At 47.2% G+C, this 18,184-nt stretch overlaps 1 protein-coding gene across 2 annotated transcripts in view; it reads left to right on the plus strand.

Moving 5' to 3' along the window:
* Window positions 1-18,184, plus strand: part of Rab3 (RAS oncogene family member Rab3) — a 107,346-nt gene that overhangs the window by 23,007 nt on the left and 66,155 nt on the right. Inside the window, exon 1 of one of the 2 annotated variants that reach the window (XM_075875869.1) lies at window positions 9,439-9,576. The exons of the other annotated variant lie outside the window; for it this stretch is intronic. The gene's annotated coding sequence lies outside the window, so the exon portion shown is untranslated. Of the gene's footprint in view, window positions 1-9,438; window positions 9,577-18,184 lie in introns of those variants that run through there. 2 annotated transcript variants of the gene reach the window in all.

Raw genomic sequence — 18,184 nt, forward strand, 5'->3', positions numbered from 1 at the left:
AATTCTTGACGTTTTTCGTTGCGCTGGTCTCCAACTGAATTCGTCGAAATGTTCATTTGGACGTCGGCAGATTAAACTACTCGGCCACCTTGTTGACGCCACTGGTGTTCAACCCGACCCTGACAAAGTCCGTGCAGTCCGAGAATTCCCGGTTCCGCGTTCCACACAAGAAGTTCGCAGTTTTATTGGGCTCTGCTCATACTTCCGCCGCTTTGTCTTCAACTTCGCGGATATTGCTAGGCCCCTCACGGATCTCCTCAAAAAGAATGTGGCCTTCTCTTGGGGAAGGGACCAAGAACATTCCTTCGCGTCGCTAATTACCGCCCTCACCTCACCACCTGTGTTGGCTCATTTTGATCCAACGGCTCGAACAGAGCTTCGCACCGATGCAAGCGGCCATGGCATTGGTGCTATACTCGCTCAGATACAGAATGGCACCAACCGTGTGATAGCCTATGCTAGCCGCATTTTGTCGTAAGCGGAATAAAATTATTCTATAACTGAGCGGGAATGCTTAGCCCTCGTTTGGGCTATCGCGAAATTCCGTCCGTACTTATACGGACGTCCGTTCGCAGTCATCACAGACCATCATGCGCTTTGCTGGCTGTCGACGCTTAAAGACCCTACAGGAAGACTCGGCCGATGGGCTCTTCGATTACAGGAGTACACGTTCTCGGTTGTTTACAAATCTGGAAAGCTGCACAGCGATGCTGACTGCTTATCCCGGCACCCCGTTGATCCACCTAGCTCCACTGATTTGGAATCCGATGCCTGCGTTTTAGCCATCACTGACTTTTTGAACGTGGCTGACGAACAGCGCCGAGATCCATCGTTGCTCACCATCATTGACCGCCTTCAATCGCGTCATGCTGACCCTTCTCTTAGCAGATACCTGCTTCAAGACAACATTTTGTACCGCCGCAACTTACACCCCGATGGCGCGGAACTTTTACTCGTCGTACCATATCACCTGCGAAAGGATGTTCTGCGACAATTCCACGACGCTCCAACTTCTGGACATCTAGGAGTCTCCAGAACTTACGACCGCATTCGACGACGAATATTCTGGAAGGGTCTGTACCGCTCTGTTCGCCGTTACGTCACATCTTGTGACCTCTGCCAGCGCCGAAAGAAGCCTACGACTCCCCCTGCCGGTCTTCTTCAACCTATTGAAGTTCCAGCCGAGCCATTTTATCGAGTGGGGTTGGACTTGCTAGGTCCCTTTCCTACTTCTACAACTGGAAATAAATGGATTGCAGTGGCCACAGACTATGCCACTCGGTATGCAATCACTCGAGCGCTACCAACCAGCTGCGCAACCGACGTTGCCGACTTCCTGCTGTACGACATTATTCTCCAGCATGGCGCTCCGACTCACCTGCTCACAGACCGTGGTCGCTACTTTCTATCTCGTGTGGTTGATGACCTACTCCGATCTTGTGCTACCCGTCACAACTTCACCACATCTTACCACCCTCAGACTAACGGCCTTACGGAGCGCCTAAACCGCACATTGACGGACATGCTTTCCATGTACGTATCTACCGACCACACTGATTGGGACATAGCTCTTCCGTTCGTAACCTTCGCCTATAACACGTCGCGTCATGAAACAGCGGGCTACTCCCCTTTTTATCTACTCTTCGGACGTCATCCCTTACTGCCCTTCGACACACTGCTTTCATCAGACCACCCATCCTCCACTTCGTACGCTCAGGATGCGATCTCCCGGGCCCTCACGGCACGCGCGGTAGCGCGCGCTCGGTCATCGTCGTCGCAGACAGCACAGAAGTCCCTTTACGACCGTCGACATAGAGATGCCGTTTTTTCTGCGGGATCTCTTGTTCTCTTGTGGCTCCCGTCTCGACGTCTTGGCCTCAGCGAGAAACTACTATCGCGATACGCCGGGCCCTACCGAGTCATTCGTCAGGTCACACCTGTGACCTACGAGATTTCCGCTACCACAAACTCATCAGCTGCTGCACCCAGAACGGAAGTGGCCCACGTTTCTCGTCTCAAGCCCTACAACGCCGACTCGCTCATTTAACAGGCACCGAGACGGTGCCTTACGGGCCGGGGTGATGATACGTGTATGAAACTGTCACCTAGACACAGCTGAATTGGCACCCAAATGAAGAAGACGATAACATGGTTGTAGTGGGTTACACTCTAGAGCTTCTCCCGTTGGCCTGCATGACTGTGCGCTCTTTAAGCCGTTAGCAATACCAGCTCTCGGTGAATAAATCTTCCCCGTAACAATATATATATATATATATATATATATATATATATATATATATATATATATATATATATATATATATCTCGCTGGCTCCTGGACTCTAATCATCCAATCAATGCCGCCAGCTCAATGAATAAAACAGCAGGGAATATGGCTGCTATAATATAAATGTTGGGGTTTAACGTCCGAAAGCCACCTTATGATTGAGAGCCGCCGTAGTGGAGGGCTCCGGAAATTTCGACCACCTGGAATTCTCTAACGTGCGCCTGGATCTAAGCATGCAGACTTAAAGCATTTTCGCCCCCACCGAAAATGCGGCCGCGGTGGCCGGGATTCGATCCCGCGACCTGCCGGGCAGCAGCCGAGTGTCTAAGCTACTAGATCATGCCTGCTATCTACGCACGCTCGTTGCGTCACCTACTGGCTTCATAATTGACAACGACTTCTGATCCAGCTCAGTGACAAGGAACCCGTGTGCGGTTCCGAAACGTGAGGTCATCATCGGACTTCGTCAGTGACCGTGTTTCAACCTGTTGGCTTGTTTAAGGGTTATATCAACACATGATTGGGCCGAGGGAATACCTCACGAATAAACATGCCTTACGCCTTGTACCCTGCACATCGAGAATAGAACAGCGCATAAGACGGGTCGATATAGAGACACAGACATCTCGTCTGAAGCGCTGTTTTGTTCTTCATCTGATATGCACCGACATTTGCAATAAAGCAAGCACACTGCTCTATACCGGTTGTCCTTACCATGGACATGCTTACTTAAAAAAAAGAATTGGACAAAGATATTCATATAAGGGCGTTTTGTTGACCACCATGATTAAGAGAGACGCCGTATAGTGGAGGGCTCGGGAAATTTCGACCACCTGGGTTTCTTTGGTGTGCACCCAAATCTGTGTGCACACGGGCCTACAGCATTTTCACCTCCGCCAAAAATGCAGCCACCGCAGCCGAGATTCGATCCCGCGACCTGCGGGTCAGCAGCCGAGTATACCACTAGACCACCGCGGCGGGGCAATGTAAGGGTGTTCTTCATTCGTATGTGGGTGTTCTTCGCTTGTGTTAATTCGTGTAATTCTTCGCCCCCTGAGTCTTGATGTTCTAAAAGCGATGTGCAATAACGTAACAATGAAGATATTTTTTTTACGGGCCGCTGACAAAAGGAACGTGTTTGAGACTCCCATTTTAGACTGCCCTCGCGCATATAGGGTGCGAGGACATATTGCGTGAGCCTCTGATTTCGTCGCCCGTTGGTCGCATTCGTTCGCGCGCCTTGCCCGCGACCGAATTTCGCGCCGCGCTTCTTTCGGCGATCGAAAGAGACCTTAATTACCGACGCTGAGTAAGCCCGTATAGGTGCACGGGCCTAATTAAGGCGTCGTTCAACCGGGTGCATCGCCGAAAAGTCCAAGTCGCGGAGGCAGCGAGCGATCCGTTGTGTATATCGAATTGCATGCACCGCGCCGGATCGATATCGACTGCGGGCTGTCCAGCTTGCGAGGATTAATCTTGAGCCGGTTTAGGCAAACTGTGATGTATGCTCTGCAATCGGATCTTGGCTTGTATAATCTATGAGTTGGTCGGGAGTCTTCTGTAGGTCATGGAAATTAGGGATGTAGGAAGTGCGCGAATTGAAATGGGAATCTTAAACCATTGAATCTAGGGCGCGCCTGTTCACGCTGTGATCGTGGCCCAGTCGATATTGTGTCCGGCATCTGTTGTTGTGGACCCAGAGGTCGCGGGCTGAACTCTGCCGCCATTTATATGAAGAACTTCAGGAAGGGATTACGTGCTGTTGGTGCGCGCACAGGACCGGGTTCTCAAACGAATGCCACATTCCCATTTTAAAGAAATCCATTCCAATATCTTGCACACGGGTCACTTCTAAGGGGGATTTGACGTCATGTTAAAAAAAAGAAAAAGAAAACGACTATGTCGGTACTGATTCTTTTAAAGGGAAAAACAACAAACAAAAAGCGACCATGTCGGTACTGATTCTTGTAAAGGAGATTTGACGTCACGTTTAAAACACAAACAAAAAAAAAACACGACCATGTTGGTACTGATTCTTGCAATGACTAAAATCCAGACGCCGATTCTAAAATATAGAGGTTTCGTTCCATGGTGATGTTCCAAATCAGTGACCGAACATAGGGGGTTTCCCGAAAAAAAAAAATAGTTTGTGCCTTTGCCGTCTCAGTGCCTTAGACGAACGAAACGCTGTTAATTATCGCGACAGGGGAGAAATTGGCGCGGGTACTTTTTTGGCGAAGTCGCATAACTTTATTTCCGCGTGGTGCCGCGGGGATAGAACGAAAAGTTTTCGGGCAACACACCTCGTGGCTTAAAAGCTGCGGGCCATCTTGCGGAGGAGATCTCAACCACGTGCTCCTTTCTATGTGGCCTCTGGGATCCGCTACGGGCGCGCGACCAATCACAATGTTGATAATAGTGACAATAATTATAATATGTGGGGTTTAACGTCCGAAAACCACCAGATGGTTATCAAAGACACTGTAGTGAAGGGCTCTGGAAATTTAGACCGCTTGGGGTTCTTTAACGTGCACCCGAATCTCGGCACATAGGCCTGCAGCATTTTCGCCTCCATCAAAAATGCAGCCGTCGCAGCAGGGATTCGATACCGCGACCTTCGTGTGCCTTAGGCGTTAGACCACCGTGGCGGACGTCTTTGACAATAAGCTGATGCTTCAGAAATTTTTTTTTTGTGACACGCCTAACATAAAAATGAAACAGCATTTCCAAAACTGCGATTGGGAAAATAAGAAAGGGAAAGACTAGCAGATCGAAGCACGTTACAAACAAGTAGAAGTGAAGGCTGCCGGAGCACGAACTATGCATTAGTCTCGAAATAAAAAAATCATTAGAAAAGCGATTCATAATTTTACGTTTTAGATTAGGACGACCTTGGTGTTATTTAACGTGCACTGATATCGTACAGCACGTGACCGGGCCTCTGGAGTTTCAGCTCCACGAAGAGCGACTGTCGCTGCCGAGATCGAACCCGGAACCTTCGGTGGTGGACGTCACGTCCAGCTGTTCGCCCTGTACGCTTCCCTTTTAGAGCGCTTTCCGCATTGCAATAATCATAATTGCAATATTAATAATTGAGTTTCAAAGACTCACACGATTCACCTAACACTACTCGAACGCGCAATCTATTTATTTCATCCCGCTCAGTCGTGTTCACGCCCCTCCACTCCCGTCCTAAAGCTTTCTGCGCGCATGTCTCCGAGATCAGAGGCACTGGTAGCTTTTCTCCCACCTGGCGAGGTTCATCGGTGCCTGCGCGGGATCCTCCCACGCTGGACCAAGTGACGATGACATTTGGTGATTTCGTCGCGTGACGTGGAAATGACGTCATCGTAAGGATGAATTTTTCTGCATCACTCGTGTTGATGCTGCCGCCGACGGCCCCTTTTCGCAGTTGACGAGGCCGAATAACAAGCTGAAAGTAGGTTCAGCCCCGCGCATAGTTATCGCTGTCCTAATCTGGATGAATCCGAATAAATGTTCCATCGCGTTGCAGTTACGTGACGTCAGACGCGTCTCGCGTGTTTCGCGTAGCTTATTTTCCCGTGTTCGTGTCGCTGGTTCGCGTTAGAAAGCTTTTACATTCTGGCGAATTTCAACGAAGATTCTCACTTCATTTTTCCGCGAAAAATAACACTTGTATAGTGAGACAATGAATGTGCGTAGATTAATAAAGGTCATTCTTAAAACTATGGTGTAGTTAGTTTCACCATCGTTAATTCCGGCGAAAACGAATTTTAGGATATTATTTTTAAATTTCTTGGCGAAATCTCCGCCGGTGTTGTCACGGATTTCAACATATATTTTTCGTATTTTGGCGACATTCTTGATGGGTGAGTTAAGTCCGTGGCCCCCTCGGAGTACAATGTACAGAGGCCCATGTTTTTGAACCTAAACAAGCGAACGTCGACCGCCGAGTTAACAAGCGTCGTGTAACGAAGGATGGCGGCGAAATGAACGAGAATGCGCACATGTATGATGAACAGTCCTCTGCAGCTGCCTTATGCCAGGCTGTTCCGAGAACCGGAGGACGGGACGCCGGGAACCGGCGCTTATTTACACGGTGCACGACTATCGCGCGTTTAGGTTAAAGAAATAGGTGGCTCCACTTGATTTTCACTGATTAGAAGCTATATAGCAGAGAGTTTCCCAATATACACTAGAGGGAACTCTGGCGCTAGTGTATATGGGAGCTGCAATGCACAGCGCTTCATCGAGCATGGGAATGATGGCTAGTACACACATTTGTCTAAACTTCGTACTTCTGGCCTGCTCTTGGCTCCGTGTGTGTTCGTGTGGCTTGAAGCTCTTTTCCCACGAAACAAAAATCAGCAAACGTTCAGCGATTGCGCTTCACCACCCTGTTTTTTTTAATTACCTTTCCTAATTGGGTCACAAAGTTCAAAAGGGTTGAAACTTTCTTTCAAAACAAAATCGAAACACACCAGTAAACGAAGCCGCAAGTACGATTCGCCGCCCGCAAGTACGAAGACTAGGCAAATGTGTGTACTACCCATCATTCCCATAGTCGTTGAACGATCGCAGCGCCAGAGTGCCCTCTAGTTAATTTTGAGAATCTCTATGATATGTAGGACTCAGTAGATGCTGTCAAAATCTATGACGTCACGGTGTTTGGTGCGGGAATTTCTAGGTGGTGTCACCACCCGCCATTTCTTTTTGCGCGTTTTATTACTGAGTTCAAGAGCGTCCTCTTGGGGTAAGTGTGGTGTTTTTGGCATTGTGAAATCGTAATAAGTTACTAATTATGCATGCGAATAATAGTTTTTCTCTTTAATGTCCTTTTAAAGCAGTACTGGCACGCTTTTGAGGCTTCGTGAAAAGAATGCTTTTTTTTTTTTTTAGGGGCGAAGCTCCCGAAGGCGCGGGTCTGTCCATCCCTTGTACGTATGTACGTGGCCACCTATAGTTCCACGTTTGTTAACTGCCCGCTACTTTGTTCTTTCAAACATCCCACTACGCCCCATCACCGATCCACCAGTTCACCGACCATAAAGCAAATATTGTCTAGAAGTAGCTGATACGAAATGCAAGATGGTCGTGTACTTGTATCCAGGTGCGTGTTAAGTAACCCTAGATTGTTCCACTGTTGTCTTATAGATTGTCACTTGTTTGTACGTGACCGCCTATAGTTCCACCTCTGCAAACTGCCCACTACTTCGTCCTTGCAAACATCCCACTACGCCCCATCATTGATCTACCTCTTCACCGACCATAAAGCCGTTATAATGAAGGGGGAACGGAAGCGACATATAGCTACCATGCACTTACGAATCATAAAATTTCTTGTATAAACATATAGTGTTTGTCACGTCTGTGTCATTGATTATGCAGTGGGCGAAATTCGCGGATGGTTCACGGTTTAGCTTCAGCGCTTCGCCCCACTTATCATCATTCACTCCGTGTATATGCTGTGATTTTTTCTCCTTAGTATGCAGCGTTAAAGTTCTCAGAGTCGGACAGCAGGTGTAAAAAAAAATTGCTTTGATTCGTGAAGTTTTTGTCGCTGAGCATCAGCAAGCCAGCCCCACGTGATGGACCGGACCAGTCAACCTGCACTAAGATTGCGAGCTCTGCGTCCCGCGTGCAATCTAAATCGCGGAAATTACTCGTCAGGGTCACTAGACTACAATTAGCTCATCGTTGTTAACGTGCATTGCGAGCAGATGACGTATTTGCCGATAGTATGGTATCCCCATAACGTCACACTCCAATGCCACTTCACTGAGAAGCCGCCCCGTCGATATTGAAACCTAAAGTGTTTTTGTTGTTAGTGGTTGTGTAAAAGGTGGCGGTATCAGAAACATGTTAGATTGATTCTCAGGTGCCACAGTACTCTTTCTAGGGTTCTTAACACTGATGGTTTTACTTAGGCGACGATCCGAAAATACTTCGAAGTTCGTGTCATAACTCGTTAAACCCTTTCGGACGCCACCGATAAAGAACTATAGTCTACGAGCGCGTCACACCGATACAACGTTATGTCGAGGCATTAAATATTATATTGCAACAAAAACAATGCTGTGATATGTTATTATATGTGTTATAATCCTAATTAAAGCTCCTCCTAATACTAATTAAGTTTTAAATATCTACTTACGATGAAGTCATTGGTGCTCTGATCTGGCATGATTGGAATGAAATATAAGGCTTCAAATATATCGCAAGTCCATTTTTGGTTATGTTCATTTTGACAAAAAAAAAATCTTTTCACACGGCTCGTAGGAAGCGGCACGTCGAGCGTGGTGTAATGCCTTCAGCAAAGCATATGCAACTGTCCATTGTAAAATGAAGTTGAATGAAGACAAAACGATTATCGCAGAAGGGTCTATTCATTAAAAAATTGACATGTCTCTCTCTTTCTTATACTTTATAGTTGAGGTAAATAGCAAAAAAAAAAAAACAAGCGTTCTACACAATGGTGTACTTGCATCCTATAGACTGCTAAGGTTATAGAACGAGATCTATCAAGAGCGACTCTATTGCATAGGCCTGTGACAGTCTTTCCGCAGTATTAATTCTTAAGTCGTAACTGACTGTAAAGCGATTCGCTTCGATGGCGAAACTTCATGAAACGGGACCTCGTGCACTTGTGCTCTTCGTCGATAGCTGTTCTATAATTGTCCTAAAGCTGTGTGGGACCCCCCCCCCCCCCCCCCAAAAAAAAAAAAAAAAAGATTCCAGGCAGCTTGCCGCGAAGTCACTTGCGCTTGTCGACAACAGAGTGCGATTTCGTCTTATTTTCTCTTCGCCCCCCCCCCCCTTTTTTTTTCGGTTTCCCCATTGAACGCGCTGCTGACGCGGCAACAGTGGCGTTGGAGGTTCACAACGACTCGCGCAGCTGCTGCTGACGTGCGAGCGAACGACGCCACAACTGCGTCGCTACACGCGCACGGGGTAGGGGCAGATGACGAAAACGCACTCGCGGAGTGCGATACTATAGGCGTGTGAGGCGCCCACGCGTCATGCATGCGCGTACAATCTGTATAGCATATTCGCAGGGGCCGGTCTATTTTGCCCCCCGCCTTCTCGACGAGCTCTAAAACAGTCGGCACCGCGTTCATGTACGCTCTGAATGTTTGTGCTGCACAGTGCTACTCGCGTATGTGAGCATATATAGATCGATTCCTGCGAGTGTTCGTTGAAGTGGCACCCTTGTTGGGTCCTCGGTGTACCCGTGTGGATTTGCTGTTTTTGTGTATATATACATACACGCAAGCGTCGCGGCCACCTGCGGAACTCGTCACGTCTGAGTACGTATTACCCATATACGATTATGTATAGTTATGATATTTTCCGGGGTTTGCACGTGCGAGCCACGACTTAATTATTAGGTGCACTCCGTATACAGTATAGGGGGACTCCGGAAATTTTGAACGTCCGGTGTTCTTTCACGGGCGCCGACATCGCACGGTACAGGGGCCTCTCGCATTTAGGCTACACCGAAATGTCACCGTTATGGCTCCATGGGATCGAACTCGCAACCGTCGGTCCAGCAGACGAGCGCAGTATAGTTGCCGTACCGCTCTTACTTTGTCCCGTTTCGACACTTGTGTAAAACTGCTATTAACACTGAAGCTGTGCGCTCAAAAATCGAGATATATGTGATTGTAAAAAGCGTGCTGTGTATAGTGTAGGCCTCGGGAGTTATTTTGACCACCTGAAACTCGTTGACGTGCGACTAGATTCTAAGTGCGTGGGTTGTTAATTGCCTTTCGTCTCCACCGAAATGCGACCGCTCTGACCGGAACACGAATCGGCGCCGCCCTCGTGCCTTGGTCGAACATTCACCCACAGCTTCCAAGTCAATAATAATTATTAATGGGGTTTAACGTCCCAAAATCACCATATAATCACGAGAGACGCCGTAGTGGAAGGCTCCGGAAATTTTCGACCACCCGAGGTTCTTTAACGTGCACCCAAATCTGAGCACACGGTCCACAGCCTCCAAGTTGAAACCGAAACTGTTACTCACGTACGCGATCTTTCTGAACTGCATGCTTTCGCCTTTACGAATTGAACGTGTTGGGCGCGTAATCGTGTTTACATTTAGCTTTTGTCGCAAGTTAACTGTGAAGCTGTATCGCTAATCGTTCCTGGTGAGACTATTTCAGGAAGCTATTATAATTACGAATGGGTACGTAAGTTTGAAAGCAGGACGAAAGAGTTGCCGCAACAAGTAACTTTGCCGTACAGCCGCCACAGAAAAAAAAAAAAAAAAACGGGCCACTACAATTGCCGCAACAACTAACTACGCTATGTACGGCTTGCGCACAAGAATTTTATAAGGTTTTAACTCACTACTGTCCTGACGCAGCATCAAGAAAAAAATATAACGAAGTATACATAGCGATACAACTATATTGTGTACATTGTGTTGGCAGTTTCAAAGAGCTGAGTATATATAGTGCACGTATATAGAGGTTATTCCATGCATAGGGTGCGCACTCATTATCTGGCCATCCCCGGTTGGGAGTTCCTGCTTAATTGAAAAGGTTGCCCTGGTATGGCTGTGTAGGGCTCTCCAACTATTGTTAGACATCTATTTTTTTCCCTCATGATACTTTTGTAATATGTTTCTTTTGCTTCATTTCTTTTTTTTTTCAACAAATGCGTAAAAAGAGGTAGCTTTTTAACGAAGCACAGATAATTAATATTTACCGCGTGATATCTGGGTGGCGTGCCGTCTCTGCATACATAGAAAGACTGATCAGGGACAAAGTTATGAAAACTAATGCATCATTCAATTTTTAAACGTGCTTTATATGCGTCGCCGGCTTGACGACGTCATCCGCTATATATAGGCCGCACAAAACTGCCAAAAAATAACTTGATTCGTCGTCAGTGCGAGACCAGAAACGTCTGCCGAGACCAGTTTTTGTCGCATTGTGCGCCCAAATGTCAACGAATTGTGTGAACGTTCGCTTAATCAGCAAGAAGAGCTCCGAGATTGAAGCAATTAACTTTTCTATTAAGTCCATGGCCGCCTTCATCGTTTTCGCGTCACTGCATATGGCTGATGTGCTCCGGTCGTGAACGTTGTATCAATTATAGATATCAACAGAATCGATATCGGCACTGGCTTAAACAGAGGGTCATGCATTGATTTTTATGTGGTAATTAACAGTCTGAACGAAAATCCAGCAGTAGAAATTTGTTGCGTTTATAGTATGAATTAAGCGGGTTTTTTTTTCAATTTTTTTCTACTTTCTTTTGGACGAGAATGACTACCTAAGGTATTTCCTATGCACGCTACGTATAGCGAATTCTACGACAGATCCCCGGCTTCAGAGGGAAGCTATATGAGCCGGTCCCAAAAGCACTGTAGTCACTTCGCGTGAAATGCCGCATTCACTGTCCCAGTGGCTGACGTTGACCGGTAATAAATCAAATGGGTCAATGTGCTATTGTGGGCCAGAATGATTGTCTGCTATGGTATGGTATGACTGATGCAGCTCTAAAACACGACGACCTAAAACAGAGCGCGCAGGACTTCTTACCGGCCACGGTGTAGCCTAAGGCGCTCGGCTGCTGACGTGCAGGTCGCGGGATCGAGTCCCGGCCGTGCGGCTGCATTGGCGATGGAGGAGAAATTTGAGGCACGTGTACTTAGATTTATAAACGCACGTTAAAGAATCCAGGGTGGTCGGAATTTCTACGGCGTCTCTCATAATCATGTGGTGGTTTTGGGGATGTGAAACCCCCAACAATCTATAATTGTTATTATCGTATTAACATTTTCGTGTTTTAGCGCTGCATCAATCGTGGAAGTATTCCAACCTGACCCGACTTTGCATCTTACTATTGTATTGTTCCTGCGATTGATTTTTAACGATAAGTGTAAAGACATACCAAATGATTACCATTCTGTCTAGTGCTGCTATGGCGGCCATGGTTATTGATGAATGATGGTAAACGCCAGTGTTGACCGTTGCTCACTCACCGCTGTTATGACAAAAACATCTGCTCCATTATCGGCTATTAATTCGATTGCTTGCTGCAGTGTTAAGTTTGACCGTCGTGCCGACGAGTGAAATTATCGCGTGATAGAGTCATCATGTGACGTCACTTGACGTCACAGATCGCCAAAATTTGAGTCGTGACAACATATGTCACGTGACAACATTACGTCATCACGTGACGTCGTGGCTTGGTCAAGGGTGATCCGATCAAGGAGGCCATGCAAAACCACGCCAGGTGGAGGAATGTTTTTGATGGGATAACATCAGTACATAGGGTGAGATTACAAAGAAAAAGGACTTCTGTCTTGGAGTCGTCTCAAGTGAAAGCATACGGGGGACCCTGTGAGTTTTACTTTTTAGGGGCGAAGCTCCTCAGGGGTCGAGCCATGTCCGCCGTCCGTGGTGACGCGCCTTGACGATGAAGATGAATAATAAGCGTGTTCCAGACCACGCATTCTCTTCCATTACGGCACAGCACATGCAAGGTACTCATTATACGCCATGACGATGACGCTGACGACGATGGTAATCATGGACAACCACTGGCTTGTGCAATATATGACGTCCCGATACGCTCTACTATGCATTTCGTATGGCTGGAAACAATCACCACGGTAACGTGCCCAGACCTTGTCTTTGCCAGCATTAGGCTATAGATCCGATACCGCAAAGCCGTGATAACGAAGGCGAAACTAAATTCAAGCACAACTCAACACAACATACCAGTTATGACCAATAAGCATGATATATAACTGTACACCGCTTGTCACTCATTTACATGCCTGAGTGCATGGTCACTGTCACGGGGGGTTTACGGTAACACGTACCGAACGATATCCCACTGCTTCGCCCACTTGAATCATCATTCATGCCGTGATTTTCTTTTTTCTTTTCTTTTGTAGTTGAAGCCCGATCTAGTCGTGACCAATCCCCCCGCCGGCTTTCGTCTTGTCGAATCGCCACTTATTGATAGCACACGTTGATAAGTTGGCTTACATAGCCTTCTTAGAGAACTTGTCTGTCGGCAATTCGTAAAATGCAAAGTTTCGCTATTGTCGGATACAACTTTAAAAGACCGCGGCATTTTTTTTCCCTCCAAGGAGGATCCATGCACACACGCCTGATGCATCAACGGGCGCGCTCATCCCGCTCATACTGACGTCATGAGCGGGACGGCCGGTGAACCTAGCTTCGTAGAGCATTGCCGGGGACGTCGCGCTGGGCCATTTCTTCAGTCGTGAAGGTGATCTGCTGCCGTGCTTCGGTCGTCTGGGCGGGGTCTATACTCCGGGCGTCTTAACTTGTATCCGAAGAGCATGTACTTGACTGTAAGCAACAGTTATATATACTCAAGAGAATCGGCCGCAGAAATTTCGTAAACCTCACTACTTGCCGCTGGTCTCGGAAAAATAAATTGGAATTAGTAGATAAATAAATACGTAAACATTAAATAACATTCGCGCTGCACTTTAAGCCCACGCAAATCAAAGTGAAAGTACCTTAAAGGAGCGTGCACACCGCAAGTTAAAAAAAAAAGGAAAAGAAAACTGCGCTTTTATGCGCTTTTAATCAAAACTCAGTGTCACCTCTGTGTGGTTTTGCTGCGCAGTTTCGCCTGTAATCCACCGCCACAAAGCCAAATGACGATTGAATCTTTTTCAAATTTTATTCTTCATTTTATTTCATTTGTGACGCAATTACCCATCCAAAGAGGTTGCACTCCACGGACGCCTACGCGTTCAGGGATGGATTGCGGCGCGCGGATGTGTAAACCTTTTACGCCGTGCGCGACCGTACAGGTATATATACGGTAGAACTCGAAGCGCGAACATAAATTAATTTCTAGCCTGTCAGCTTTTTCTGTATAGGCCTGACTGCAGGTAAAAAGTGTGTGAAACAGAATGAAGGTGACAGTGGGGAGGAGTATAAGGGTTAGTGCGCAAGCGCGACGCAGCGTCGTCGCTGTGCATGCTGCGGGGAACTTCAAATATAGAAGGTTGACCTTTTTCGGGTTCGCTATATCGAAAGGGACTCACGACCACCGGAAAATGCGCTATTTATTGAAACGGTCCGGGGTATTACACGTATATACAACATGCAGGCCACATCGAGTCCTTTCTCGTAGTTTGTTACTGCTACATGTGTGATCGCTGGCGTTGCGATACTTCGCTGTGCGATTTCGATTTGCGAGTGCGGCTATACACATTCTTCGATTCGTCGAGCATGATAGATGACATTTCTCATCTTTTTTTTACGCGTAGTTTTTGTGACGCTTTGTCCTATGTATACCGAGCATTCAAACGTGCGTGCGTGCTAAGTTTTTCGGTATTATTATCATCTTTAAGGGCTCGTTTCTTGTGAGCTTGCTTTGTCGGTCATCGATAATTCCACGATATTTTATTCCAGCCTTAGTATCGGATAAGTTATCTCCCAGGAATGCAGTATGCAATTGCTGAATAGTGTTTCGTAGCCAGGTTATTTTCGTCGCATCCGTCGATTTTTCAAACGCTTTGTGCTGACGCAGCTGCGTTGTCAACTTATATGTATAGTATCATTCTGTTACGGCAGCTGACATTTCCAACGTTGTCGCGTGATTTTTCCTTCTTGCAGGTATTTATGAATGGAATGAGAAAAAAAAACTTTATTTTAATCCTGCAGGACGCGCTTCACGCGTAGATAATTTTGTGTTTTGTGTTTACCCTCCTTCCGTGGGGACAGACGCATACGTGTGCGCACGCGGCAACAGTTCCCAAGAACCCGCCAAGGTGGCCTATATGGTGGTGATTCGCTCGACTGCTAAACTCAAGGTCGTGGGATCGAATCCCGGCCACATTTCTGATGGAGGTGAACATGATTGAGATACCGTTCGCTTACTTATATTAAAGGTGCGCGTTAAAGAATTAACCCCCGGTATAATCAAAATTTCCAAAGCCCAGCACTATATGTGGTGTTACTTGTGATGTGTGGTGCGCGTTCAAAGTGCGCGCCTTCGAAAAGTGCGCGTCACGGAAAAAAAAAAAAAAACAAAAGGAGAAATACCAGAATGCACGTGCGGTGCTGCTTAAACAAGAATGACGACGTTAAAGAGCGTCAAGCACGAGGATGCGTGGCAGGACGTGAAGTAAACAAAAGGTAAAACATCCAATGGGCAGCGAACACGGAGATTTCAAGGCCCAATGGCTTGACACCACGAAACAGTAGTATCTCCAATGAGAACGAGACAAGTGGGCCAGAGCTGAAGCAGGAGCCTGGGGAGACCAGAGCAAGGGGAATTCGAGGCAGGCAGTGCAAGCGGAAGGTCGTCACCGGACCGGGCGCTGAAGATGGGCCGTTGGGTTCCGGACCCGAGCCTACAGGACTTCCACCGGCCGGGGCCTCCTGCTGTCGGGTTCCCGCTCCAAAGGACCGTGGCCATCCGGTCCTGAACTCCTTTCCAGAGCCTGCGGACTTCGGTTCCGGCAGGCGAGCTACAGCCGTCGGGCTCCGGGCCCGAGCTGTGCGCCCAGCTGCTTGACTAGGTCGACCCTAGTTCCCGGACGCGTCGCCACCAGCCTGCGTTCTCCCGTCTCCGACGTGTCCACGCTCCTCAAGCCGAAACCATCACGATTTGGTAGGGCTTTTCGACGTGTCGCCAGCAGCCAGCGTTCCCTCGTCCTCGTCCAGCCCACGCAGTGACGCAGGAGTCACGGCGTTCCGGTTTCTCATCACCGCCGAAAACCAACTTGTGGGTGAGACTGCACCGATACTCTTGCGCTACTCCCATCACTCAGCCCCTTTCGAACGTTAGGTTTAGTTACTGACTTTGAACGTTTTTGTTGGGTGTTTACAGATGTGTTTCGTCATGTCCAGTCAACTGTTTATTAAGTGTTTTGTTTTGTGAGGAATCTTTGCCTTTTTTTCTTTTCAATTAAACTTTTTGTGTGTTTCTTGGAAACCGAACGGCTTTGTCCTTATTAACAAAACTCTCTGAGGCTCAGCCCGGGAGAAACAAATCAGCAACAAGAACCCGCATCACATTACTCAAGATCATGCACATCATGGTTGTGGTACGTTAAAACATCATATCGACAACCCCGCTAGATACATGGCAACGTGTACCACAAGACGCTACGTCACATCGTACAGCGGCATGGCGCGTATTTAATGCAAAATGTTATGCCTTCGGGAAATGATGTCGAAATGGAAAAAAAAAAGTCATATGGTGGCTTTGGGACGTTAAACCTCATAGTCATCAGTTATAAAAGTTGTCAAGCCGCCATCCTATGTAATCCTATAGCAGCGGGGCCTGGGAACTCTTCATCACGGGTTCTTCTTGATCTTTCACTTATACAGAAAGTGGATTTCCAAGAAGATTTAATGCGCAAGTGGCGTATAGGAAACTTTAGCGTCGATGATCGCAGTGCAAAAAAAAAAAAAAGCGGTATTGGTATAGCGCGTGTTCTAATTATTGAGCGAAAATGTCAATCTTCAGCAAGCAGAAAACGTCGTGAGCAGTAAATGTGCCACACGTACAGTAAACAATATTACATATTTGGCACATATACATATACTCTGTGGAAAACAGTCGCACTGCCCTGAATTGAAAAAAAAAAAAGTATAGTTTGAACTCTCTGTGATTGTGAACAACTCGTCCTTTATGAAAGACTGGTTCCAGGTGGGTCAACTGCAGTCGACGAAACATCGTGGTAAAACATTCGTTTTCATATACGGGCGCCCACAATGGATCGAAATGTTTACAAAAAAAAAAACGGCGGGGGAAGGGAGGAGGGGGCTATGTTGTGCTTTTGAAGACTGTGAAGTTTGGACGTACACATAATATGCACGCTCGAATGGGCCGTGATGTGCTTAATGGCAGTTTTTGCCGAGCTCGCTTTGCTTCGCCGCGATGCCCATCGATTCGGCAGCGTGTGTGTGTGCCTTTTTTGAGAGAGGAAAAAAAAAAAAGACCACATCGGTGCGTGTTTGAGGCAGGTGTTCGGGAACGTATACATACACATCCCGCGAAAAAAAAAGCGCGCTCTCGTTTCGCACGCCGCTGCGGTATACACCCACGGCGCCAACCGTCCCCGAATCTAAAAGTAATAACGGGTGCCTCTCGTCATGGTGTCTGTGGTTTTACGCAACCTTGCGTCAAATGTAATCATATGTGATATGCATGAGGGGTTCAACGTCCCAAAACCACGATATGATTACGAGAGAGATGTAATTCACACGTAGTGGTGTGTATTACATCGTAGCTGAGCGTCCGGCGTGGGCTCTGATCACCGCCGAACAATACGAGCGAGGTGCGAGCATCGGAAATACCCTTCTACTACATCGTAGAGTGGGGCTTTTATAGCTAGAAGGGGGGGGGGGGGGGGGAAGGCGGGGGAAGAGGAAAATCTGCGCACTGCTGGGTGCTATACGTGCGACTATATAGCTATATATATGTCGGGAAGTGATAATTCGCGATGGCAGCCATATATATATATATATATATATATATGCTTCATTGCTGGGTTACGGGAATTTCCACCATCTGGTGTTCTTTGGTGCATCCACAAAAATCGCACAGTACAAGGGATCGAAATGCGACCTCCGCGGTAGGGAGAAGTGGTTATAAGAGGGAAAAGAAGAAGAAAAGTGAGCCCCGAACCGCGGGGAAGCCCCGGTAACAGCGCTTCACCGCGGCGAACCCGCATTGAAGTGATTGCGGGTGTTTCTTGGCAACGGCGAAATGCGTCATTGTAACTATGTCAAAGCGAATAGAAACGTCTATTTAGAACGTCGTTAAAGCGTAGGTAAAACTTGAGAAACCCTTCTCCTATCGTGAAAATAAACGTGTGTGGGCTTTCTTCCTTTCTTTCTTTCCTTTTTCTTTCTTTCTTTCTTTCTTTCTTTCTTTCTTTCTTTCTTTCTT

This window comes from Rhipicephalus microplus, chromosome 10 (genome assembly GCF_043290135.1).
Source record: "Rhipicephalus microplus isolate Deutch F79 chromosome 10, USDA_Rmic, whole genome shotgun sequence".
Lineage (NCBI taxonomy): Eukaryota > Metazoa > Arthropoda > Arachnida > Ixodida > Ixodidae > Rhipicephalus > Rhipicephalus microplus.